The following is a 6,536-nucleotide window of genomic DNA, read 5'->3' as shown; positions in this document are numbered from 1 at the left end:
TTTTCATGCTTATCTGTCAGTATTCAAAAAAGAAGAAAGAAAAAATGCATGAAAGCATCATAATGAAATATATGACCTTTGATAAACCATATTTTTTAGTAAATGTGTCTTCCATTGAACCTTTCTTGACCTTTTCAATAGGAAAGCACGTAATCCGAACTAGTATCGCAATTGTTGGTAAAACAAATAAGAAACCTGCTCCTTAAGTATCTGGATTTTGTAACGTACTCTTTATTATTTGTTGACTTTTCGCCTTCTTGTACTTTACCTTGGCCAAGCAAAGTTGTAAGATCATAAAGGGGATGTTTAAGTGTAAGCAAAATGACATTTCAATTTTATGTAAATATGATATAAAAAATAAACATATCACGAATGTGGAAGAACTTTATCTTCTTATACATTTGATTGCTTCCAAAATAACTGAGGGAGCGAGGTCGAAATATTGATATTTGAAATACGCGACCATGCATTAGATATGCGACAACGCCCCAACTTATAAGTTTTTCTTCACTTGATGTACCAACACAACTTACAGGAATAAAAAAAAAGTGAAAATTTGAATTGATCTAATTTTGGATATTTTCAATGTAACATGATGCCAAAGCAATTTTATTAAACGGCGTTTTTGAACTCGCTGAAGTGTCTATCACTTATTGAGCAAAATGTTCGTCAAATAGAACACCTAAGTTTTCAAGTAACATACTCCAAATGCAAGTGTTCGGACGAACATTGCATCCGAAACTCATTTTACGTCAGTTGTATAACGTAGCGAAGTCTGTGAAACTGACGGATAAGTGACAGTTAGGTCAACTGAAGTTCTTAGAATATTGTACGGAACAGTAAACAGATGCATTAAAGTACATGATATTGACACAGAAAATACGTACAAACCATTTGGTAACCATTTGGTACTCGATTCAACGATGATCCTCAACTGCCAACACGGTAGAACGGGTGTCTTACAGGAAAAAAAATTAATCCCCCAGACCTTTTTGTTGGGGGGGGAGGGGGTGGTTGTGTTACTCGTCTTGGCTCATTTTTTCCGTCTTTGTCATTGTTAATTATGGTCAGTTTAAGTTTTTTCCACATTTACAAGGGTACCTCACTTAATTTAACAAAGTTTTATGATGTAAGTAATGTAGAAGTGGTAGAAAATCATCCAAAACAGACAAATTTGTTTGTTTTGTTTGTTGGGGTTTAACGTCCGAGCAGCAATATTTCAGCTATATTCAGACAACAGACAAATTAAATATATCGATTAATTGATTGATTGTTGGGGTTTAACGCCCGAGCAGCAATATTTCGGCTATATTAAGGCGATGAACATGAAATGATGATGAAAGTCAGCCAGCATGACCATTGATAACCCCACAGTAAAAAAAAAACGGACGAGTCTATAGTTCTTTTCTTTGTTGTCCTTATCGATTAAACATAAATTCTGAATAATTAGTTTGATCACTTGTCGATTAAACAAGGAGATGACGTTTATAAATTGCAATAATTTTTGTCCAATCCCTTTGCTCTTTATACAATAAAATATGTTCATTTCAGTTCAAGCATAAACTCTGAAGAATTAGCTCGATGACTTGTCGATTAAACATTAACTCTGAAGAATTAAGTCAATCACTTAACTAAGAGTAATCAGCAGAACCAAGATTACTCTTAGTTAAATTCCAACATTAACTTATTTATATTTGCATGGTGCATTGTGAAACAGTGGAACGTCACTTCAGATGGTGGTGACAACAAAGTCCATATGTCGATTCTTGAAACCCCGGCACCATTCCCAATAATCAAAAGAAAAGTTCCAGAAAAGCAGAGGACACTTACTCTATCGGTGCACCTGGTCCAAGCTCCCGAGTTGCTCATTTCCTTTTGTTACTTTGTATGTATGATTTTAGTTACTTTATGTACTTTGTTGTGTACCTCTGTTTTCCATGTCTGGTCTTTGTCCCTGGATTGCATTCTTTTGATTACCGCTATAACCTCGGTTTATTTTATTACTCTTGCAAAAGACAAACATGATATTTTATTATATTTTAGTTGACTTTAAGTCCAGTAAGGAGTATCACATACAAACGATGACTGACTAATTGGTGAATGGGTAGACAGGCGGTTGACTTTAACCAGAGCACCAACTAAAAAAATAAAACAATTTAGTCCTTTATATACTGTACAGAAAGGTTTACATTATTAATAAAAACAAAACCCTACATATTTGGTTTTGTTTTTATATAAAAAAAAATATAAAAATGTAAGATATTCGATAATTAAATGAATCATTATCGTGTCTTTTATATTTCTATACATGATTAAATTCATAAAAACTTGTTTTTATTACCTCGATGCCGTAAAGCTCTAGTCATTGTAATGCGTACCTGACTACAACAGGGAGTGGTAGTGCAAGTGTGTGATCTAGATAAGACCATTTACGTACCTGCATGACAGAGTGCATTAGCTACGACATTGTCCTAGTTTAGAATCCCGGTAAATGTATTACCGGCAGTGTTGATGCCACTGCAGATCATTACCGATCAACTCCAACATGATGTTGGCATTGGTGCATAGACCGTTTCCGTCGAGCATGTGACCCCAAACCTTTGGACCATCCATCAGAAATCAAGCCCCTGATACTGCAAATTTGTCAGTTCCTTGTCAAAATCAATATCAAAATCATCAAACTTCTCATTTCATAACTATAAATAACGAAATCTAGAATTTTACGAAACTATAAAGCAATTTCTGTACCAATTTTATAATGTAAATTAAGGTTAAGTAATCTGGTGTTACTGACTACCATCAAATATCTTAAAGTAAATATACTGTAGAAAGAAGAAAATGAGCAATAAGGAGCGAAAATATCCGTGGTCATCGTTTTAGTTATACATGAGTTAAGAAGTTGTCGAATATTAAGTTGTATGAAGAATTTATGCCAAGTAGTACGTATTTGTATCTAGAAGTTCCATGTTTCTTTGAGTAACAACGGTAGATAAGGCTTTTGAATCGGGAATTCTAACTAGGGAACATTGTTATAAAAGTTACGAAAATTATTGCTCATCATGCAGTGACTTTTTGAATAGTGTTGGGAATGGTTACACAAAAATAATGAAAACACTGTCAGTCTGTCTGCATCATAAATATCATAAATGCACACATATTTAGATGCGTATAATGTTAATAAAATTGCAGTTAAAACTGTATTCAAACATGGTCCTTGTATGGGGAAAGCTTTCCATTCTATGGTATATGGAGGGATGGTGAGTGGGGTCGGGAATAGGGAGAGTGTATTGGGGGGATTTAGGATTTTCAATTGGGAGGATGGGGAAATTATCTTTGTTACGAAGTGACCATGCAAATAAGCAACTCGCACTCCTGGGAGCAAGGACCAGGTGCACCGGTAGGGTAAGCGTCCTCTGCTTGTCTAGAAACACTCTCCGAGTTGCTCATAAAAATGTCAAGTCCGTGGTAGACTAAAGAGGAAAGTAAAACTATGACACGTTGAACAAACCAGTTTTCATGGCGCATATAGATACACTGTAACGATCCACGAGTTCATGATGACGACCATAAAACTTTTGTAGTGATGCTTTCAATCTTGTAGCAACACAACTCTATTCCAGAAGAATATTTGTTAGAATTCTAGCGCGATAGAAAAGGTTTGCATAGTTTCGGCAAGCTCTGGAATAACGTATGAATTGTGATATGAACATTCCATATGCAGGTGCTGAATTGATGTTGCCACAGATGAAAAGAAAGTTGACCATTCTGAATGAAAATTCATCACGTTTGTCGTAAAGTTTGGTCAATAGTTTTCATTTACCATCGATTTCTAAGTGTAGGTCAAGAAATGAGGCTGACTTCACAGAGTGTCTGTAGTATCCTTTATCTCAAGTTCTTTGGTGTAGATGCGATGTATCAAATCCCAGAAATTAGGATTGTTTAAAGATAATACGTCATCTGTATAGCGGAAACTGAGATTCAAGGATATAGCTAAACGATATTCTTTCTTTCGGATCAGAACAGCTATAAAGTCAGCCTCATAAGAGTGAAGGAATAGGTCAGCAAGTTGAGGAAAGTATGAGGAATCTCTACCAAGAACTATATATTTGTATCTAGGTGTACCATCTTTTATGGAAAACCAAGGATGTATAATGTCTTTATGTCGGGATTTTAACTGAATATTCGGAATAAAAGTATAGTATAAAGTGTTGAAAAATCATAGGTTTTAATGCTATTATATTCTAATAATAGTCCTGAACCGATTGTCTCCAAAAGATCTTTCGATGTTTTTAGGATCCACATTGAATTAATACCACTACGGGAGTAACAAATGTTGTGCTAGGACTGCAAACCCTCTTTGACAGCTGTGAGTATAGAAGTTATAAGTTTTGAAAGAGGTTTGGTGGTACATTTTGTAGATCAAGCTATGTAACGTTGTTTGTATGGATTCTTGTAGAGTTTAGGAATCCAGTACATAAACGGTAAATCACAATCATCGTCCTTGGTAGTGAGACCAAAAGAGGATAGCACAGATTTATGGTTTTCCACAATTTCTTCTTTGGAGGGTGTGGTAGCAGTATAAATCTTATCACTGCTATTATTTTCTACGTCTACCTCTGATAATAAACATTGCATGTAAATTGTTTTGCAGACAAAAAAAATATTTGGATAATAGACATTTTCGGGGAAAACATAGGTTTTTTTTATGGAAAAAATCACAGATTCTGATAATTGAGTCCCATTGACCTAACGATTGAGTTTTTGATTTTTGATAGATTTCTTAATAAATGGCACCTGGTTTATGAGTATAATCATTTTTGAGAAGGTGTAGATTAAAATATTTAAATAAAAAGGTTTTTGAAACTCACAGCCATTTGTTGAAAAATCACAGATTTTGAAAAATTGAGCCCTGTTTCAATCAGACCAAGAGAAAATATAAAAGTGCAAGTATTGGGCAGTTCTTTAATTTAACCCTTTAGTCAAACTTTTTGATCATTGCAATCAATGGGTAGCTTACAATAATGTGATGTGATACAATGATATCCATATCCTAACCTTGGCTTTGACCACATGATCCGAATGTGTTGTAGTTTTTGTGTACAAAGCTTTTCCTTTAATTGAATACAAGTCATTGTATTTGGTTAGCTCTAGACTATCGTAAAACCAATAAAACAATAAGTGGCAATGTATGTTTGAGCATCATGTGCCTATTTACATGTACCTTGAGCCCCGTGCAGGTCCGGGTGTTAAAAGAATAGGCCTGCAGCAGCGCTAAGCTTGTCGTATAAGGCGACTAAATAGTGCTCAGAAACCTATCCTGGGGCTAGGCGCTCTGCCCACAGAGCAACTGGGATGTGTGCCCCAGGTGGTGGAATGGGGTACCCCTGGCGTGTTACATGCTGGGGTTGTCAGGCTATAATACGGAAAACCTGACCGCAAACCATAGTGGTGCACCGTGTTGGGAAAGATGCCACGTTCCTTGCACGTTAAAGAACCCTACTTTGGTATTCGATAGGAGTAGGAACCTTTGCGCTCCGCCACAGGAGGCTAAATTGCCCGACCTTACCCATCCCCCTTTTTCCAGTGGCAATCAAAATTTGTCGACCCTATTATCCTTGTGACCCATCTTTTTTTTCATTTCATGTTCATTTTATCATCCATTTCATGTTCATTGTCTGAATATAGCTGAAATGTTGCTGCTCGGACGTTAAACCCCAACAAACAAACAAACAAACAACATGTACCTTGATTCCCATACAACTTAAGGGTTAGGTTAAGTGCAAAGGTCAGCAAAATGAAGTTTAGGTCACAATAGGTTTACTTTGTTATATTTCATTCAAATATTTAATATGTTTGTTGAAATCACTACCTGCAGTAAGCAGAAGATGTCTCTATGGTGATTCTATTAAAAGATTACACAATAAAATTGATAAAGATAAAATAATAATATTGCATGTAGAAGGTGTATGGAGTGATCTCGTGCAAGGTTAATATGATTAGTTTGAATGAAGAATGTGTATGGGGTATTTTTTACATACAGATTACCTAATAAGATTGAATGTCGAATGTGTATTGAGTGATTGTACATGAGGATAACACGATAAAGTTGTAAAAAGAAATTGTATATAGTGATTTTATATAATGATTACATGATGAAATTGAATGTAGAATGTGTATTGAGTGATTTTATATGAGGATAAAATAATAAAATTGCATACAAAATGTGTATTAAGTTATTTTATATAAGGATTACATAATAAAGTTTAATGAAGAATGTGTATGGAGTGATTTTATTTAAAGATAACATAACATCCCATGTAGAATGTGCATGGAGTGATTTTATATGAAGATTAAATGATAAAATTGCATGTAGAATGTGTATTCAGTGATCTTATATAAGGATTACATAACAAAATTGCATATAAATTGTGTATGGAATGATTTTAGATAAGAAATACTTAATAAAATTGAATGTAAAATGTGTATGAAGTTTTTTATGGGTTACATTTGTCAATTTAATCTTTTTGCATTATGTA

This window comes from Perna viridis, chromosome 14, assembly GCF_037379345.1.
Source record: "Perna viridis isolate PV_CMFRI_1.1 ecotype Kerala chromosome 14, ASM3737934v1, whole genome shotgun sequence".
In the NCBI taxonomy this organism is placed as follows: domain Eukaryota; kingdom Metazoa; phylum Mollusca; class Bivalvia; order Mytilida; family Mytilidae; genus Perna; species Perna viridis.
The sequence above is the reverse complement of the archived record's forward strand: the minus strand, read 5'-3'. Positions refer to the sequence as shown.